This window comes from Orcinus orca, chromosome 5 (genome assembly GCF_937001465.1).
Source record: "Orcinus orca chromosome 5, mOrcOrc1.1, whole genome shotgun sequence".
Taxonomy (NCBI): Eukaryota; Metazoa; Chordata; class Mammalia; order Artiodactyla; family Delphinidae; genus Orcinus; species Orcinus orca.
In genome coordinates this window covers 60,320,173-60,342,671 of record NC_064563.1, presented here as the reverse complement: position 1 = coordinate 60,342,671, position 22,499 = coordinate 60,320,173, and the positions used below count along the sequence as shown (strand labels likewise).

Below are 22,499 nucleotides of genomic sequence, written 5' to 3'. Positions count from 1 at the left end.
GACTTATATGGTGCTGAGGACCGAACACCAAACCCCTCTCCAACATCCAAGAGCCCCATGCTGGAAATATATCAGCCATTGTTCCTCAAGAGCTTAGATATCACTCCAAGGAAAACGGGGTCAGAAGCTCTGAATTAACTGAGACTAAGTTCTTGGCACTAGACAGGGGCCCAAAATAGGAATTAAGCTATTTTAGAATATGTGAAAAGTTATATTGCTTGGACAACAGGGTTCAGGAATTATAATTCACACCAACTAATTCTGCAAAGCACTCACAGACCACCAACATATACTTGTTCTCTTTTCCCATTCCCCAACATTTCAAGGAATGATATAATTCTGAATAGAATCAATAAAAGCAGAGCTATCAGGTACAGACAGCATTTTACAGATCTGCCTTTATGGCTATAAAAATAATTCAGAGCACACGTTTCTCCTGATGGTAGGAAAGTCATTTTACTGCCACATAGAAAGGATATCACATTAAAGAAATCATTTCTGTATACTTCCATGTATGGCTTCTCATATCAGAGAAGTTGACAAAATTGTGACTCATCGGTGACCCATTTTTGGAAACTGTGAAAATGGGATCAAGTGTCCACTTATCCATGAGCAGAGCATGTGTACTCCAGGGAAGAGAAAATGTCTTCCTCCGGTGACATTTAAGAAAACGGCAAGGACAGCTATCATTCAGTGTGGGTTGGTTGCAAAGGAGCTCCAAGGCAGCGTCATTGTTTCCGAGATCAGGGAAAGGGGCGGTTCCCCGGGGGTGAAGGAAACAGGTTAGAGCTGACAGCAGCCTCTGGTTAGCTTCCTTTCCCCACACCGCCCTTCCCCATCATGCCCTTCCAGTTCCCCAGCCTTTGCTCTCCCCATCGCCGCCTCACCCCCAAGGACAGTGATCGTCGGCTCCTTTTCCTTCCTTTCTTCTTCAACCCCTCGCTCAAGCTGACAGGTACACAAATCTAAAATGTCTCCCCCAAATAGAAAAACTAGGAAGAGCTTTCCAGACTGATAGATGGTGGGAACACTGAAAGCCTTACTCCTGATTTCCCGGAAGTTTTTTAACCCTAGATGCTGATAGTTTGTATTAGACTATAGGCAATGTGGAGTCTGCATTAGTTTCTTGAGCTTGATTTAATGCAGGCAGATAAGAAACGCTATTGTAATTCTGAAAATGTCTTAACTCCTTATTTATCTAGCATCATTACAAACGAAATGTATATCTATTAGTTTTATGGACAAGTGATCATTACCCTTGAAGCGTGAACACTTCTTTTTCATCTGAAATGTATTCTATAATTCCTTCACTTAATAAATACACCCTGTTAAGAATTATTACCATGCTCCTTGTTCAGCCAGGCCCGCTGAACTGGACTTCAGTGGCTGAATTTTGCTGAACTGATTTTGTGCTGTCGAGGAGGGCTAGGATGCAGGTCCTCAAACAATGTCTTCAGACCCTTGTGCAACTCTAATCTGTGAGGCATCTTTCTGTCACATCCCATGCAATAGCGTCTCACAGGCAGAGTCACCGCTGGACAAAGCGAATATCAGGGTTTCTCTCTGATAGTAACAAACTATGAACAATTCCAGAGGAAGAGTAGGAGAGCAAAGTCTGGAGCAAAAACAGCCTAACCAGGTAAGGAATCGAGGAAGCTATTGGGAAGAGGTGAGAGCAACCGGCCTGGTGAAGTTTGGAAATCTGCTGGATGCAGTCTGCTAGATTAACCAGTTTTTATTGGCCCTTCCACATGCAAGCTCACTTTTGCTCTAAAGGCTTCTTAAAGAGAGTCATGATTTTTGACACTAGCATTGACACCATCTTTATCCTCATCACAAGCTGTTGATTCGAGATGTTTGGTTTTCTATAGTCTCCCTCAATCCTCACTGCTTCCAACCTGATGTCAACTGTGATGGAGAAAGAATGAAGGGTGCCAGAAAAGCCACACACTGCACACACCCACCAACAGCACAGATATCCCAGCTTGTTCCCTGTTGCCCTGATTCACCTGTCCTTCTGATTCAGTATGTCAGATGCTGGCTGGGGTGTTCTGTCCTCTCACATACTGAGGTATATGGCCTTTGAGAGAATTATTTCCCCTCACCTCACCAAGGAATATTTCACTTGTTTATCAAGTCACAGCTGTGATCCAGGCAGTGTTTCTAGAAGTTCAAAACAAAACAAAACAAAATAAAAAAATCTATTCTCCACCCTACAACCAGAGTGTTTTCTTAGCATGCAAATCTGATCATGTAACTCCCTTTCAGCAGCTTCTCACCGTCCTTAGGATAAAGTTCAAAATGCTTAACAGGCCCTGCAGGGTCCCAGGGAAACTGCTCACTCTTCTATTCAGCTTCCTCACCCATCGCTCTCCCCTCACTCTCCATGCCCACCAGCCATGGGGTACCCAGTACAGGCCTCCAACCAGCCCTGCCCCCTCCTGGCCCAGGGCCTTGTCACCCACAGTCCTCCCCACCTGTTAATGAAGCTCCTTCCTTGACACACAAACAAAACCAAACATTCATCCTTCAGGTCTCCGCTTAAATGGTCACCCGCCAAAAGACTAAATCCCCTTGCAGTAGCTACCCAGCCCTCCCCCAACCCTGAGATCCATCAGTCTTGCAGCTACTCATCCATCAACTGTCAACCCTTCCTCTCTCTAAGCTCCATGAGGATAGCGATGGGGCAGATGCAGGTCCCTGAGCTTGTACCCTTGGGGGAGGGGACTGGCTCTTTAAGAAAAACAATACAAAAGTACCTTACTGGGCACATTTTACAAAAAACTTATAATCAATTGTGTGAACACTTTCCTCAGGCGTCTCCCTTTTGAGGGACCTCAAAAGGGGCTGAGCTGGTGGGGACACGAAGCTTAATCTTCTTTAGCTTCTTGCTGACTCTGCCTCTGGGCAGGGACTACATTTGTTTTGTTCACTGCTGTGCTTCTGGCACCTGACACAATTTTATTTGGGTGACTATTATCTATTAATGTTCTAATTACTAAATGAGGAAAAGTAGGAATTAGAAAATCTATATTCTTTGAATATTAATATATTGACTATAAAGTATAGTATATACATTTACTGGTAGAACTATGTAATCCCAACAGGAAGGAAAGAAGCACGTTAGCTCTCTGAGGGTTGAGCAGATCTTGTATGAAAAGAAGATAAATGATCCTTTCTCCTCCATGAGGGAAGGTTCGTGGACAGGCTGTCAGAGAACTGGGCTGTGACCACACCAGTTTCAGGCTGATTCCAATCTTCAGCCCTGACTCTGTGGGAAGAAATCTGAATTCTAATTATGAGGTCCTTAATCCGGGATGCTTGATGAACCCACAGTGCTTGTAAATCGGGAATATTCCTTTCTATGTTCATGTTTCTGGGAGAGGAATCTTGCTTTCATCAAATTCTCAAAGTGATATGAGACCTCCCAAAACATGAACAATGACTTCAGATTAGTCCAGGAAGTCTGCATGGAATCAGGGGAATCAATTTCAGTTCAGACAGATGAGGGTTCATATCGCTGCCCTACTTCTTATTAGAAGAGGATCTTCACAATCCACTCGACCTCTGTGTCTATGCAAATGTATAATGGCCCTACTAACGTTACTCACAAGGTGACTGCAATAGTATATATATATATATATATCTACATACATGTGTGTATATGTACATAGACACATAATATATATTGTCTGGCCAAGTTCCTGTCTCATAGTGTGCAGTCAATCATATGTGTTCGCTTCCTTTTTAAATAAATAGTTTTTCAATCCTTAGTATAATCTCTGTACTGGAGGTTAAATTATTTAAGAATAATATATACATTAAACCATGTATTCATTTAAAAAGTTTATTCAGCATCTACTCTGTGCCAAGCACTGTGCTTGGCACTGGGCAGGGGGTAGGATAGGAACCAAAGATCAATAAAATAATTAGAAGGCATAAAGGCAAATCAAAAAGACTGAAAAAAGTCAAGAAGTAGTTTTGAAAATTTCCTACCTCATGATGATTATGTATTCTCTCTTGGAGATGAGCCCCTTTGGCTGTCTACATTATTCCAAAATATCTGGGTAAAAATGGAAAAATATAGTCAGTCATGTGGCTTTTTATGCAAAGGATAGCAATCATCCAGATGTTTCCAAATATTCATGTGTTCACTGTAATCTAGACACAACCGTTTCGGAGGATTGAAATTTTCATTCTCAATGAGATGGCACTGCTTTGGGTATACACAGCTTTGCCAGTTTCATGTTACAAACCAACAAATATCCTGTCTCTGACAAAGGCCAAGTGCAACTTTGTGCTTGCAAAGCAAAACAAACCCCTCCCCCCAAAAAAGTAATGAGAAATTATGGAAATAAGTGGGTCTTAAAGCCAACATATAATTATTCAGGATTAGTCTCTTAGTCCCTCTTTCTTTCTCTCTGTGTCACACACATAGACACATGTTAGCCCTGCTCCATCTCACTCTCCCCACCGCCAGCCTCCCTCCTGCCAGCCCCACCGTCATTCCCAGATAAGTGAGGCTTCCTCAAGCACACAAGTGCTGACCAGTGTCCCCTATACACACCTAGGGCTGCCAGATAAAATACAGGATGCCTAGATAAATCTGAATTTCAGATAAACAATAAATAAATTTTTAGTATGAGTATGCCCAGATAGTGCATGGGACATACTGGTTCTAAAAGTACTCTTCGTTTATCTGAAATTTGGATTTAACTCGATGTCCTGTATCTTTATTTGTTAAATCTGGCAACCCCACCCCATCCCTTCCTGGAGTTGTAGACTGGTACCAAGTTACTGCCACTCTCATTCCTTTGGACCTTCATGCCATTTCCACCCTGGCATGTCCCAGTTCCCAGGATGGTGCTTTTTCTCTGGACCCCATTTCAAATCCCTATGCTACCAAGCCCTACCTTTGGAACACCACCATTGTAATCACCCACCACTGTGCTTGGCAGGGCTGTCGCAACTCCCAACTTTTCTTTCTCAGGTAGCCAGAAATCTTTGTCACTGGCCCCTTCTCCACTGGTGACCTCTGCTATCACTGGATCCCTTCTCCACCTGGGTCCCCTCCTACTTGGTGGGACTGTGACAGAACTCTGACCCCTGAGCAGCCTGCCCTGTGGCTGGCCTGACCCACTGCAAATAAATTTCCAGACTCCCTGATAGATACCCAATAGGACGGTACACCTAATTCACATTAGCCATGTTAAGGATTAGTTGCATTCACAAGCTAAAATGAACAAAAGAAGAGGGTCAAACAATGCAGTCAAGAAGAGACTGCTTGGGCTTCCCTGGTGGCGCAGTGGTTGAGAGTCCACCTGCCGATGCAGGGGACACGGGTTCGTACCCTGGTCTGGGAAGATCCCACGTGCCGTGGAGTGGCTGGGCCCGTGAGCCGTGGCCGCTGAGCCTGCGCGTCCGGAGCCTGTGCTCCGCAGCCGGAGAGGCCACAACAGTGAGAGGCCCGCGTACCGCAAAAAAAATAAAAATAAAAAAAATAAAAGAAGAGACTGCTTATTTCCTAAGAAGAAATGTAACCAAATGGGAAAATATTTAATAAACCAATAAATGAGTTAATAGTTGCACAAAATATAATTTATCTCAGAGCCTGCAGTTCAATCACATAAGCACTCATAATATCAAAGCTTTTTTTATTTCCTCTAAATTTATCAAGGTCTCATTTAATTGCTATAAACACCTAAAGACATGAGCAAATTAACACATAAAATTGCAGGATTTTAGGTGATACATATTCATGAATGCATGTTGTTGTGATCAGACAAATAATGACCTGAGACATTGATGAATTTGGTAGAAGCAAAAGAAAAACATAGCACACTGTTAGAATTCTCTGCAGATCACAGAATGGAATATTTGATAAGCCCTACTCTAAGAGATCATTCATAATAATTATTGTATATCTCTAATTCTTCCAGGAGAGAGATCAGCAAATGTTTAATCAGTAAGCTTCATAAAAATACTGTCCCCAAAGCACTTGAAAGCCAGATCAGTGCTAAAGAATGCTGGTTTCTTGGAAGGCTAATCCAGGCCCTGTTTCTCAGAATCAGTTTTACATTCTTACTGGCATTCTTGCTTCTATATCTACTGCCACTCAGAAAGGACTGACAGTTTTCCAAGCATTTGTGGGAATCTCAAGTTACAGCTGTTCCAGAGTCTTCAAAATAAATGCCTTTTATTTGGATGGAAATATATAGCATGTGTTGCTCACCCAGAGTTGCTGCAGTGTAGTTATTTTTGAATCCCCAGCCTGCTAACCCCTCTTGTCAGAACCCATCCATACATAGCTCCTGTTCATTAAACTCTTTGCTCTCACCCAAGCAGGCAGTGCCCCTGTGAGCTGGAAACTGCACTTAGTCTGAACATAGCTGGACTGGTCCTGACCAAAAAAATGAGCAAATGCTTAAGGCAGACAATCAGGTTGAGAAGCAAAGGCACAGACTGACAGATGCTGCAAATAAGTCTCAAGAAAGGGTGAAATTACACAGCTCACATATAGGAACACTAATTAATTTCAGCTGATCTCAGAGTAAACCTCAGAATCCTTCTCAACACAATATTCTAGTCAGCCATTTCCAACCAACCTGGAGCAAAAAAGCACTTCAAAGTTATTTGCCTCCCCTGTTCAAATTGAGGTCAACTTGAAAGTTGGGCTCTGGAATAAAACTACAAAAACACTGCCACCACAATAATACTTCTAAAGGATTTACTATGTTTCAGAAACTATGGCATATATGTATTTGTGTGTATATCTATATGTATATGTATACATATATGTTAATTCACTTATTCCTTACAAAGCCCTATGATGGCTGTCCCTTTTTGTACTGTCCCAGTTTGTAATAATTTGCTCAAGGTCACATACAGGAGGTTAAAGGTCAGTATTCGAATACAGGACTATCTCCCTTCACATCCTGTACTCTTAGCCATTGTGCTGACAGCTGGACTACCATTAAGTGGGGAGAACTTGACAGCTGCTTATGTCGTGTGACTTCAAGGGATAATGGGAAAATCCTCTCCTCACATTTTCAAGCTCCCCCTCCCAACACAGATCTGTTTGCTTTATTCAGAGGGAACAACTGGTAGAGGGGTGAGAGCATGAAATGCAGAGTCCCAGCTCAACCGCTACATAGTGGTCTGACTTTGGGTAAGTAGCTTAGCCCTCCTGGGGATGATTATAATGATAATACCCCACAAAGTTGTATGGGCATTAAATGAAACACTTAGAGAATCACATTTTGAAAGTGGAGTTGAGTGTGCAAGGGTTAGTCAGTATTATTAAGACCCAGAATTAGATAAAGTACATGAGTTCCCCCAAAAGTATTTGTATTTAGACAATGGTATTTACCCTGAGATTCTGAGTGGAGTCTGGAGGGGGGGTGTTAGTAGCATTTTGGGAGATGGAACATTAGGGGTCATGAGGAAGGGGGATAAAGCTGCCTGACATGGCTGGAGGTGGAGAGAGGAAGCTGGGGCTCCTGCTTTCCACTTGTAACCTTGGGCAGTGATGCAGCTAGAACCAGCATCCCCAGATGCTCAATACATAGACTAGATTTGCCCACCACCTTTGTCAGAAAATTCCCAGCTATCAGACACTTTTCAATTAGCTGTTGTAAAATACAGATGGGATCATCAGAGATTAGTTACTATCCACGGAAGTGAGGACACAAGCACAGGATCCCTCAGGAAGCACCTAGCAGCCTGAGAGGGAATCAGCACTAAGAACAAGTATACATACTCCAATCCCCAGGGCTTGGTCAGTGTAGAGCAACAAAGGGAAATTGGAGGTTCTTCCATGTTCATCTCACCCCTTGCCCAATAACCTCAAAGGCACCCTATAGAGTCTTATCTCCATTTTTAGAAAAAGTCCAATCCTCTTGGAAGTCAGTCAAGACTTCTGTAGGGGGCACTAACTGCTGTAGTCTGGCGACATTTCATCTCTTCTCTGTAGGCACTTTGCACTTTGTGTGGGGAGCTTTGGTTATGTGGACAGCCACTGGTTACGTGGCCAATACAAGAGATGACCATGCAACCACCTTGAAAGCCACTCACACTTGTCTGGATCACTCACAGAGCCTTATTTCGTAGCTGCTCCGTAAGATGAATCTAACTGAACTGGATAGGATGCAATGGCACTGAGTTGAACTGAATTTGAACCAGTTGAACTGGCTGCCTTTTCTAACCCTGAACCAGGTAAGGTGAGAAGATCTCTGTGTCCTTTCAGCCAGTGTCTCAGACCAGCCCTATCGATGCACCCTTTCAGTGAATGGAACACTCACCTGCCGAGTTGCGGGAGTCGTCTTTGATAACACTTCCTCTCTTTCACCTTTACCTCCCATCTAATCCATCACCAAACCCTGCCCATTCTTATCTCACACTCACTTTTAGGAAACCTTCACTTCTCTCCATCTTTGCCACCACAATCCTTCCCCAAATCACTGCCATCTCTTACCCTGAGTCCTCATGCAGCCTACAGAATGGTCTCCCCATGTCTATTCTTGCCCCACTCCCCAATCTAAACCCTGCACTAAAGCTAAAATGATTTCATACACACACACACAAAACAGCAAAACACCAATATGATCGATTTCTCCCCCAGTAAAACCAAAGGGCTTCCCTCACCATTAGGATGACTATAAACGTCCTCTGAGCACAGCCTGGATCCTCCCTCCTGGACTCATGCCACTCTGGCCATGCAATTCCTCAAATGCTCCCTCATGTTTCTTAGCCTTTGCTCACATCATCCCCTCAGCCTGAAACACCTTTGCTCTGGACTCCCATCCCTGCCCCACACTTTCCTACATCTGATGATATACAAAAACATGTCCTTCTTTCATGCTATAGCAGGTATTACAGCTATCCACTCTCCTAGAGTACTTTTCTCTTTCTTCATAATGCCTATCAGACTTTATAAGTATATAGAGGTGATTATTTTTACTAATGTCATTTCCCCACTAAGCAACAATCACCGTAGAAGCTGGGACTATGTCTTTTTGGCATACTATTTCTCCCCAGGGTCTAGCACTGGGCTTGACAGATGATAGGAAACAAGAGCCATTGTTGTTGCATGTTGTGTGGAGGGATACCACTAGCTCTGCAAACTGCCAATGGCGACTCGGAGAGCAGGAGAACGATGAAGCTGATATAACCCACGAACTTCTCACTCCACCCCTCCTCCCATTTGGAGCTTACTCATTTCTGCTTCGGAAATTTTGGGATTACAATTTACAAGGGCACTCAAAGGTGGGCAACAATACTGCAGGTCATACAAATACTCAGTATGACTGTTGACAAGTTTTTATTACTGTGTGGAGTATTTTAGAATAGTTCATTCCTTATAGTGCATTGTTTAGAACCGTTCCTTTCATACAATCATTACATGCTGACCTTAAGTGCATGTCAGGGGCCAGTCTACCCACTGCATAACCTGGATCTCATAGCACGCCAAAAAGGAGCTACCTAGCTCTGTTTAAATGCGTCTTGTGATGGAGGAAGAGCTTGTGACCTCCATTCCATTGTGAAGCAGCTGCACTTCTTAGAAAGTTCTGCCTTATGTTGTGCTGATACGTGCCTCACTGTATCTCTTCTCCCCGATCTTGAACCAAATAACCCTAAACGTGCATCCACATGGCAACATTTCAGTCACCTGAAGACCCCTGACAAGCCACATCTGAAGTCTTCTCTTCCATATTTTATGCTTTTGCCAGCCTTGATTTTTTATTTATGGACCACATCTTGCTATTTTACTGCATGCATTCTTGTAAGCTGCCTTATATCCTGTGTGGAATAAGGCCATATATAAATAAACCCTGTGTCTTTCCTCTAGGCAACAACTCAAGTTCCCCATCTGACTGTCTCCTTACCAACCTTGCGTTATTACCTCAGATTTACCCTCTGATCAGTCTGACACTAGAATAGGTAAAAGTATAGGGCTATCCCCAAACTCTGTCTTCGCCTTAGACAGATACTGTCAAGACCGTGGGATGGTCTCTGGGTACAGTGTCTTGGGACTAATAGGCAGAGTTTGGATGAGAGCAGGTCCATCACTGCTGTTTCACAGTTTCATTTTGCAAAACAGTTCTTAGTGACGCTCAGGCTTTGGAAACCACTCAAAACACCCTCCCTTGGTACTTGAGGTGATAACCTGGCCTCCTTCATGAGCTAGAAGATTCGGGTCACGGGACTAGAACTCCCCCAACGCCCCTCCACACTAATTCAGAGTCCACTCCCTCTCTTTCCTTCTTCACTGCTGTGTGTACCTTCCTTTGAAAGCTGTTCTCTCTATTCTGTCTAATCTATTCCTTTCCACAAAATGAGATCTGCTCCAACAAGTGTCCCTGTTATCGTGGTATTTCCATCTTTCCCTTACAGATAGCTCCTTCTCTTCTGCACAAAATGCTCAAGTCATCCCTAGTCTAAAAATTACTATTAATGAAATATTTAATACCTATTTTAGCCAAAAGCTGACATCCTAGCTATTTCTGTTCAAACATGAGTAAACCTTCAGGAAAAAACCCTGCTGTTATACGAGGGGGGATCCAGGTTTTGCGGGGCCTGCAGGTTATACAATTTGGGGGCAGGAGGGCTCTTTAAAATAAAGAATTCAAACTTATAAATAAAAAGTTAAGTACGCAAGTGAATATTTATTTAGAATGAGAAAAAATGCAACAAATTATAATTTTTTAAAAAAATACTACAATTAAAAAATAATGTAATATTTTAATTTATTAACTGTCTGGGCTCTACAACATTTCCTCCCTCGTTTTTTACCTGCATTCTCTTTGATTGCTTCTTTATTTGGCAAGGATTCAATGTTTTTCAGCATCGTTAATTTTTTTAAAATGTGTTCATTTTTATAGTTTAGAAAAGTTTTAGCTTCCCACACCATTATTGGTAATATGAAAATCTGTAGAATTTTTTTCCTCAAATTTATAAAAATCTCATCAAATTTCCTTCGTTTGTGAGCTAAAAAATTTAGAACATTTAAAATTGTGTGTGTGTGTGTGTGTGTGCTATGACTAATCTTAAATCTTCTTTGAACTGACAACACCCATTAACCAGTTTGCCTTTGATGTCTCATCACAGTGGTATATTATGAATTTTAGGTTATCTTATCTGATAGGAAAGAATTTGCATTTTGACTGGGCCTTGACAAGAACCAGATCCTCTTCTTGCAATTTTACATATCTCATAATTAAAAGGACGTTTCACACACTAGCTTCTGGCTCTGTACATTTCAAACCTTTTCTCCTCCACATTTTTCCTAATGCCAGGTGTCAAAAGACACATTCACACTTGGTGTCATTGCTGGATGAGTCAGCCCCAGTAGCGGAGGGAGAACTCCCAAGACTATTAGTAGTAGCTTAACTATATATTAACTCTATGTGAACCACACAGTGTATCCCCCTTAAACCCTAACTCTAGTTCCCTAAGCAGATACTCAAATGCCATTCACAACCACAGGGGAACTGTGAGTAAAGGAGGGCCTGAATAGAAAGATACAGTAGTCTTAACTGACTGCACTTAAATATTGCTATGGACTGAATGTTTGTCTTCCTCCAAAATTCATATGTTGAAAGCCTAATCCCCAATATGATGGTATTTGGAGACTAGTCCTTTGGGAGTAATTAGGGCTAGATTAGGTCATGAGGGTGGGGACCTCCTGATGAAACTAATGCTTTTGTATAAGAGGATCTTTCTCCCTTTCTCCTCCAACTCCCCACTCCCCCCACCTTGTGAGGACATAGGGAGAGAAGACACTGCCTGCAAACCAGGAAGAGGGCTCTACCTGACCACGTTGGCACTCTGACATCAGACTTCCCAGCCTTCAAAACTGTGATAAATACATTTCTGTTATTTAAGCCACCCAGTCTGTGGAACTTTGTTAAAGCAGCCTGAACAGACTAAGTCGAACATCTTACATGTGTTAAGTTTTACAGATTACATAACCATAGGAAGGCACTGCTAGTACATCCTAGGGCCTGGGAAAGGTCTGGGCAAGTGAGGGTCTTGAAACTGACAGCTAATCTGCTTCTTGATATGTCTGCCTTGGCATTAGAATTTCCTCAAGAGGTTTCCTCAAAGTCCTGCCCCTTACCCGGATATGCCCTCCTTGCCACTTAACCCCTTGGAGGCTGGCTTCTACTCTACATTCTTGTAACTCAGCAATGACCTAAAACTAATACAGTATCTTGGGTTTTTTAAATAAATTTATTTACTTATTTTTGGTTGCCTTGTGTCTTCGTTGCTGCTCACGGGCTTTCTCTAGTTGCGGCGAGCGGGGGCTACTCTTCGTTGCGGTGCGCGGGCTTCTCATTGTGGTGGCTTCTCTTGTTGCAGAGCACGGCTTCTAGGCACACGGGCTTCAGTAGTTGTGGCTCGCGGGCTCTAGAGCGCAGGCTCAGTAGTTGTGGCACACAGGCTTAGTTGCTCCATGGCATGTGGGATCTTCCCGGACCAAGGCTCGAACCCATGTTGTCTGAATTGGCAGGCGGATTCTTAACCACTGTGCCACCAGGGAAGTCCACTAATACAATATCTTTTTCCCGGCCTTTATTCTTTTCAACCCTCTGCCTTCTTTCTCTGAAGCAAGCTACTCCCTTGTCTCTTACCTAGCATCTTCCTGACTCATTCACCGTCTCTCTCTCTTCCCCACCCTCACACCTCCCCAACCCTCCCACCTTCGCCTCTCCCTCCCTAAGTGAAGGCACTTTCCTTGTTTCTGTCCCTGGCTCCTCCTTCCTTCTCTCTATGGAGCACGCTTCCTTGGAAGCCTCATTCATTCATAGACTTCCTTCATCAGCTCAGCCTCTACGCTCGCTCACTCCAGTCTCCTTTGCTCTAGAGAAGAAATTTCTCTCTAGAGCCATTTTCATTGCCTGCCAGCATCCCCTCAACACTTTAATCCAATGTCTTTTCCCCACACTGGCTCTTCTTTCTTGGCTACATGTTGTCTATTAATGCTGAGAGATCACTGTTGACTCCTGTTTTTCCCTTGACCACCATACTCCTTTTTACCCTTTCCCATTTCTAGCCTTAGCACCTCTTAACTAGAGTAAAAACTTCTCAGTTGTTCCAGAGAATTCTACAACCTGGTGTTCTTATCCTCCTTCCAACCAGATGGTTTTTCCTTCTCCTCAGAACTGCCACATGCTTTTTATTTATCTGACAGAATTTATTATATTTCATCTTGTATTTATGTGGCAATAACTCACATTTATAAACTGATTATAATGTGCTAAGCATTTTGTATTATCTTATGTAATTCTCATACCTACTCTGTTACTGGCTTTTATTAACATGCTAATTATTTCTGTTTTCAGTGGAGAACCTGAGCCTTAGAACTTGCTCAAGGTCACATAGAAAGTGGCAGAGCCAGAATTTAGATGCAGCTCTCTAACTAAAAATAACCATGAGCTTAATCACCAATAACTAATCATAATAATATAACTGCTACCATTTATTATGCACTTGCCCTGTGCTCTATAAACGTCATATTACCTATAAGGTTATACTGTTATCATTCCCCTCTCATAGAGGAGAAACCTGAGTCCCCCAAACTTTATGCCATCCCCCTAAGGCCTCCTGGCTGGTAATGGCAGGGCTACTATTGAAGACGGGCCGCTTGGCTCCAAAGCCCATGGGGTAACCATGTCACCAGACTGCCTCCCTCTGCACTCTGCTAACTTCATCTTTGTTGTCCTGGCCCTCCAACTATACAGTAGCCTCCCTGAAGGCAGAGGGCTCTTCTTATTCATTTTTTTCATTCTAAAGGTAATTTTTATTTTGAAATTATTTCAGAATTACAAAAACGTTGCAAACACAGTACAGAAATTGTTTTTCCTAAACCATTTTAAAGTTACCAACATGCTACCATATAACCCCTCAACAATTTTGCATAAACTTCCTCCAGACATAGATCTTCTTCTACATAACTACAATAAAACCATCAAAATGAGGAAATAGACATTGATACCTCATTATCATCTAATATCAGACCCTACTCAATTTTCACCAGTTGTTCCAATAATGTTCTTCATAGCAAAAGGATCCAGTGCAGACTGAAACATTTAGTTCTCTGTGTCTCTAGTCTCCTTCAACATGGAATAGTTCCCCAGGCTTTCTGCAACATCCAAGCCCTTGACACTTTTAAAAACTGCATCCCAGTTATTTGTAGAACGTCCCTCAATTTGAGTGCGTCTGCCTGCTACATAACTCAGGTTATATATCTTTAGCAGTAATGTCTGAGAAGTGATATTGGGTTCTTCCATGCCTTCCTATAAAGTGGTCACAATTTCTTTTGTCTCTTTTCTGGTAAGGTTAACTTTGATAATTGGATTAAGATGTTATCTCCCAGGTTTCTTCAAGTTACCCTTTTTTCTTAGTACGTAAATACTTTGTAGTAGGTACTTCTTTGAGACTATATTTTGTCCTCATCAAACTTTCACCCACTTAGTTTCAATATGCATAGATGTTTCTTGGCTTAGTTACTACTATAATCGTTGCCAAATGGTGATTTTCTAATGTAAATATTCTTTCTACTTTCACTAGTCAGCATCCACTTCTCTCAATTTATTTATCCACTGATATATTAGTATGGACTCAAGGATCCTATTTTATTCAATGGGTTATAATACTTTACTAACATCATCTATTTTGAAGTTCAAATTGTCCCACGTTCATGTTCATCCCTTCAAAGAGGCTTCTATGTCATCATGTTCCCACCATCCTTTGAGCACTTCCTACATCCTAGGACAGTAAGATATTCCAGGCTTCTCTTATACTTTCCCTGGCCCAGTCCTGGTATCAGTCATTTCTCCAAACCATCATGGTTCCTTTTAGTAGAGAATGGTACTTAGAAATTAAGATCTGGCCACTTGGTGTGCTTGCTGTGACTGGGATGTCAGTGCTCTGGGGCTCTCTCGGTGGCCAGGGCTAGGAAGCTAGAAGATGCGTGTGTGCGTGTGTGTGCGTGCATATGTGTGTGTGTGAAACAATGAGTTCACATCAATACCTCCAATTCCATTCTAATATCATATGGTTCATTCCAGTTTTCTCCTTTTCTACATTTCTAACTTTCTTCTTAAATAGTATAAAACCATTATTAATTTATGTACTCACTGGGTCATTCTCCCCATAGGTACACAATCTCCTGATGCTACCACAGTTCCCCCACCCTCACACGGATGCCCCACCCTACTCAGACTCCGACTTCCCCTGCCAGCCTGCCCCACTCCAACTCCGCCACCTCGCCTTCCTCTTCAGTCCTGCTCACCCCCGCCTAACAGCTGTTAGACTGAACTGTTCAGAAGCTCACTCACGCTATGATGAATCTCTGGACTAGCACAAGGCTCTTTGCTGAGTGGTTACTCTCAATTCACATTTTTTAAACAGAATAAAATAACCACTTGAGGTTTTATACATAAAAATTGGTCTTTATTAAGAAAATAATAAAGTTTATACTTATCATAAAAAAATAATATCTGAGTAAGAACAAAAATTAAACAGAACGTAAGTTCTTACTAAAAAGGCTAAATTCAATGTACAGGAAGCATAAAGTATCAACCAAAAGGTGCTGGTTTTCCCTCTACATCTGGCCTGCCTCAGGGTCCACGAGTATTCCTGACCTTCGTTTTTTCTAGTCTGCTATTAAGGAAAAAAGGTTTAATTTTTTTTTCCAGAAATGTTTTTGTCACTTCATGAATTTAAACCGATAACTCTTAGTTTCCCTTGGCTGCGGTTGTCTAACATCTATTGCCTGAAGTTTAAAATCCTGTTGTGGGGTTGTGGTGACACACAGTTGCCAACTGCTTTCTCCAAAGGCAGAGTCCACCTTCCTCTGAGGGTCTCTCTCTGCAAGCCCATCTACTAGCTCCTCAGTCTAAGAACACAGTTTCTCCACTGCACACCTGGATCCAGAATAGTTCTCCTTTCTAACTTTTCAAAATTATAAGAGGACATATACAACTTTCTTCACAAATACTACATTTCAGTTGGTTGATTTATTTTTAAATTAAGGTGCACACAGACATGATGTGGCTATAAAATAAACAGATGTGTGACCTGTTTCATTTCTTTTATAGTGTACTGTAATATATAAAAAATAAGTATATTTTCAAGAATATTTGATCTTCAGGACTTTCAGAGCAATTAAACAGTATGGCTACCAGCAAACAAAGGTATGGCTTAAATTAAAACTTCTAGGGACCTTTGTAAAGCCTGGGTTGAAAGTTTCCGTGACTATTCAATAAATTCTACCAAGAAACTTCAGGTCCAACTCAACAATATTAAGGTAAGATAAGAGCCTAATTTCTAGTGCCATCATCCATAGATCGTATGATAACAGTAACAATTCACACATATTATTACATGTATTCCTCACATGAACCCTTTGAGGTAGACAAGAGCTACAACATGATGAAACAAACTCACACATCTTCAAGGTGGCAGAACTAAAATGCAACCCTAGGTTTCTTCTCCTTTTTTAAAGATTAACTTTTTAAAATTAATTAATTAATTTATTTTTGTCTGCATTGGGTCTTCACTGCTGCGCACAGGCTTTCTTCAGTTGCAGTGAGCGGGGGCTACTCTTCATTGCAGTGCATGGGCTTCTTGTTGCAGTGGCTTCTCTTGTTGCGGAGCACGGGCTCTAGGCCTGCGGGCTCAGTAGTTGTGGCTCGCTGGCTCTAGAGCACAGGCTCAGTAGTTGTGGCGCACAGGCTTAGTTGCTTCGCGGCATGTGGGATCTTCCTGGACCAGAGCTCTAACCCGTGTCCCCTGCATTGACAGACGGATTCTTAACCACTGCACCACCAGGGAAGTCTGCAACCCTAGGCTTTAAGTCACCCCACACCCACACGTCATGCTGCCTCTCCAGATGAGATTATGTTTGTAATAGGTTTCCAATTCCTCAACCATATCTTCTTATGCTGTGCATCCAAACTCCCTTCTACCTAATGAGATAGATAAATCAAGCCAATGAAGTCTAAACTCATAGGAAAAATGCCTCTGAAAAGATGTTTTCATTAAGATAACTGGCTTATTCAAAAAACTATTTTCCCTTTAAGCTAAAGAGCAAGGTACCTATAGAAATTCCCAACTAAATTATATTCAGAAGTCAGAAAACTCTTCTGACATGAAATGTGGGAGTTTTTACTTTCCTGACAAAGTAGGGTGAATGCCTTTTATTCTAGATTATCATTTTTATATGAAGACAAAATACTTAACTTCATTCATAGACATTTTCAAAGATGGCTATGCTACTGCCATGAAAGTATAAGAAAGAAAAAAAAGTTATTTAATGGTCATCACAAGGCCCCAAAAAACACCATTTCAGTTTTTGATGAATGTATTACTTCTACCACTTTAACTTATTGGAAATTCAAAGAATTCTATCACTATAAGGAATATTTATTGTGTTTTATGATTATAAAATTAACACATGCTCAATATTTTAAAAGGCAAAAAATTATAAAGAATAAAAATAAGATCACATACACTCTCATCACCCATTGATAACAACCGGTTTCTCTTAAATATATCTTTTCATGCATTTGTGTGTCTGGTTTTATTTTTGCAAAGTTGAAATCATAAAGTTTCATTTTCTGTTTTTTGTCATTTATACAATAGCATTTCCTCATGACATTAAATGCTATAGTGTGACATTAGTGAATGAATAATAGCCTATGCAATGTACCCTAACTTATTTAACCATAATTTAATTCTATTATTAGAAATGTTAGCTTTTTTATTTTCAATATTAAAAATAACAATTTTGCATATAAATCTTTGCCCACAACCTTGGATAGATTCCTAGAAGTAAAATTATTGCATGAAAGGACATGAACTCTTTTAAGAATGTTATTCATATTGTTAAATGCATTTCTAGGAAGATTATACCAGTTTGCAAATCAACCAGCAGATTATTTTTTTAAAAACTCTTGGTAGCATTTAATGTTTTAACATCATTTTGCAAATTTACTAGTTTAAAAATTATATCTCGTTGTTTTAATTTGCATGCATTTGACTATTAATAAAACCATTTTTTTTGCATATGTTAATTTCCCGTGTGTGTGTGTGTGTGTGTGTGTGTGTGTGTTTACATGTGTTTCCTTCTGTCTTGTATTTTGTATTCATTTTTCAAGTGGGATATTTAGATTACTATTTTCAATTATACTTTTTCATTTGTTAAATATAATAGCCCTTGGTTGCCAGTATTATTTACCAGTTAGTCATTTGCTTTTAATTTATATGTAGTTAAATCCTTAATGTTCCACTATGTATGCAGAGCACATAATGTCTAAAACATGTTGTTACACATTTTGGTAAATAAAATAGTTTGTCTATCAATCTGTTCATTTGTGGCTGGACAACAGACATTAAACCAAGCTGAGGAGTCTAGTAACCCCCCATCCAGCAATCTCTGCTGGCTCTTTCAGAGAGCAGTGAATCGTACAAAAGAACACTTCTAAACTCAGTCTTCCATAACCCATTTTGAATGGAGCTTTGAACTGACCCAGAGCCCTTTGGGAACTTTGTTTCTCTCCAGGCATAATACTATTTCCTGATTATAAGAGCTAAATCTTATCAAAATCACCTCAAAAGTCTTCTAGGAGACATCAAGTGCCACATGCCAAACAGCACTTTGATGAGTTAAGTCTAAGTGAATGTGAAACATATAAATAAACAAGAATATAAAGTGGAAAGGTGCCTGATCAATTAGGTTTGGGACAGGTTGGAAGGAAAGATGAGTTTAATTCAAGCCTAAAGTATAATTCGTTTACCAACTGTACATCTGATCACAAAATAAGTTGAGTCCGTGCTGGCCACAAGTAGCAATAATCCCTGAGAGAAGATAGGAATTTCAAATATATTTCTCTTCAACCTACATTCCGAGTCCCTTTGTGGCAATATTTATAAGAAGAGGAAATAACATACAAAGTATATTACTTTTCCTTTCATTTCAGTTCTGATCTTGTGAAATATTAAGATTCAGGCCAGCCAGATGACTCCTCCCCATCCCACTCCATGCTGAGCGAGCCCAAAGGAGTGCAGACGAGACCAACCCTGGTAGCACAGAATTACCTTCGAGGAATCGAGCTGATCCTATAGCCAAAACCGCCATCTGTCCACAGCTGAAAGCTGTCAATTGTGGCTATTTATGAAATCTCTAGTTGAGCCTATAAATGGCTCAATCTTACCTTGCCTACTCAGTGTTACCCTCTTATCCAAAACCTTACAGTCTCACACTCACTCTTCTAAAAGAAGGAGGCAAGTATAGAATAGTCACTAAAAATGTTCATGAAATGTAGAGTGCTGTGGTAAAAAGTGAAAAGAGGCTGGACTTTGGAATCAAGCAATCTTAGAGTCAAATCCTGGTGACACTTCCTATTCACATATATTGAATATGTTATTAACATCTCTGTGAACTCTTCTGTGAAATGGGAGCAGTGATGTCTCTCCTACCTCACTCACTGGTGATGGGAAAGAGTCACTGAGAAAATAAACATAAGTGTCTGGCCATCTGCAGCAGTTATTTGGTACATGGCACCTCCACAGTTCTTCCTAGTGATTTCCCAAGTCAACAACAAACATTGCAAATGGGATTCAGGAGAGGAAGGGGGACTGGGTTGCATTTGAGATTAAAGATCTTGTGGAAATGTTTAACCTTCATTTTACTTTTCAGGAGTGATCTACATTCTTTTCTCATAATACCATCTATATTTGCATAAAACTAGTATACTCAGAGGGTTTGTTGCCTGATTTTTTAACTTACCATTGCTATCTGGAATTACTCAGAAATAAACAGAAAACCACAAATGGAGAAAATGCCAGTCTAACCAAAAGGAGCTCTCTCATTTCCAAAAACGTTAACAAATATTTCCTAAGCAAGATTGGCCTCAGACTCTCTCTTTAAGCCAGCAGACAATGCAAGGGATTAACGAGGGATTCCTAAAGTCATCTAGTTTTGCTCTTCAAAAGGCTACACTTTTGCCAAACCCCACCTCCTTAGATTCAAATACTCCAAGTCAATTCTGTCATTGTTTTTACCTTAAGTATGTTTACAAGGTCACTGATAACAGAAAGTGAGCGAACTCCAATTGTCTCTCAAAACCAGAGCACAAAGGAGGAGGCAAAAGCTTGAGATAGGAATCATATCTCAAGTCTTTCCATGGAATTCTTTGTATTTAAAGAAATATCACTGAAATGTGAAGTCCTCCATAAAATTATGGAGCATTTGAAAATATTATCGTGTCATTAATCCATGGCTGATTTATCTCAGAATGTTAATACATTTTTAACATTTTTATACCTCAATATTAAAGGAGAGACTTTTCTAAGAATTAGCTATATTTCATGAGCTTTACCAAGTCTCAGAACAAATGAAACCCAAACGATCATCAGTTTTCAGCTTATTATATATAGATAGCTTAACAATTATGTAAAAACATGAAACCACAGGCAACATATTTTGTAAGACACTGTCAAATTCAAGTATTTCTATATTCATAAGTACACCGAGTATACTGTACATACCAGGTTAAGAGCACAAGCTTTAAAGTTAGACAGGAATGATCTCCTGGATTTGCCATGAATTATCTGTGTGACCTTGGGGAAATGATCTACCATCTCTAGCCTCAGTTTCCACATTTGTAAATTGGGTTGAATTGCATGACCTTTGGCTAAGGAAGTAAAATCATAATAATTAAGCTCTACCCAAAACTATGCAAGCTGAGTTCCACACAGCTGTGGTAAAAGTCTACAATGCAAAGAATACACAGAAATTTTATTGTTCTGCTTAAATTCTCACACATACATACATACACACACAGGCATGCACACACACCATTCTCAAAGGCTCTGGAGTCAGTCATTCTTCCTTCTGCTTCCAATACTCAAGCCATTTCACTGCCTTGTAGCACCACACCTAGAGGATCACAGAGTGGAGAAAACATGGGTACCTCAAATAAATGCTCCTTATAAAATATATGTTCCCTTTGTAGGTCAGAGATTTCCATACACATGATGTTAGAGAAATCACAACCCCTCTTTTTCTTTTAGTTACATGAGTTTGATGGAATGATGGCTGACGTCCTTCTCTGAGTCTAATTTTAAGGATTTATTTTAATGATTGTAGCATTATATAATAAGTAAGTTCATTATGCTGAAGTGAATACCCACAATGAGAAAGTGAGATCTTGAAATTATGTGCATGATTTCATTATTCTGGCCATCTTTGACCATTGAAACAAATAATATCTCTTGATTTTAATAAGCAAGCCTCACTATGTTTCTCAAAAAATGAAGTTTGGGATGAACACTTCCCAGATAATGGAGGTTCCATTTCACTAATAAGCTTGTTCGGTCTTGGCTGTAGGCTTTTTGGAAATGATTAAATAGTACAAAAGTAATCCACATATAAGAGTGCATGAAATGGTTGAATTGCAAAACTTCACTGAAATGAGAGAGAAAACTTTTTAGCTCAAGATTAAGGGCCAATATGGGCTGGGGGAAGGCCTGGGGTGAAAGCATAGGGAGTAATTGAGATACTGGGGGGCAGGAAAGAACCTGATGAAAGGGTTTCTAAGTAATGGGAGAGATTCTTCTGGGATCCCCTAGACCTGGATTCTTTTTTCTTGGTATCCTTCAAGGTAGGAAGTTTTCTAAAATCTTTCCAACCTTAGTTGCAGCAGGCATTTTCTAAGAGGCTTTTTTTGCTGGAAAAAATCAGTAGCGATCATCCTTAGTGGAATAAAGCTACAGCTGCATCATTATACGGATTTGTGAAATGGCAAATGAAAGAGAAGAATTAAAGCAATAGAGAGACAGTCAATGTCACTCCACAACTGAGGCAAGAATGCTTTGCATTTCCAAGAATGAAGTGTGACAAACGCACATCAGAACTGTGAGAACTCTGTTCAATCAAGACTTATGCTCTGGATTAAGGATGTATGCAGGCTGGGGCATGAAAAGCAGATCTGACCACAGAACCAATAGGAGGCAAGAGAGACAAAACATAAACTGGTCAGCTACCATCGGTGACTTTCTTTAGAAGCCAAGCAGTATGTGGGAAATGCAAGGGATTGGAGGACAGGCTGCTTTCTTCCAGGCTCCTCTGTTTGCTATCCATGTGGTCTTGCTCAGGTTAAACTTTCACAGCCTATTTCCTCATCTGAGCAAATAGAATAACATCTGACCTTTATCCTCACAGTGTGTTTTGATGAGTACACTGCACACCAAAAAGTGTGAACTGATTGTCAAACATGTAAACTCTTTCCTCCAGTAATATAAACCCTGTCTCTTAAGCCAGTGTTCTATGGATGTGGTGAGCAGACGTCCATCCTCCTCCCTATAAAAATGTTTCCATTTTTCTTGAAGAAAGTTATTAAATCACCTCTCAGAACTCAGGGATCCTTAGGAAAAAAAAAAAAACAGTAAGAGTTTTCACAAATGCAAACTATGTTATTCCTCTTCCTCTC

At 40.6% G+C, this 22,499-nt stretch overlaps 1 protein-coding gene across 1 annotated transcript in view; it reads right to left on the bottom strand.

Moving 5' to 3' along the window:
* The window catches only part of LOC125964388 (uncharacterized), a 317,807-nt gene that overhangs the window by 112,490 nt on the left and 182,818 nt on the right, over positions 1–22,499 (bottom strand). The window lies entirely within an intron of this gene.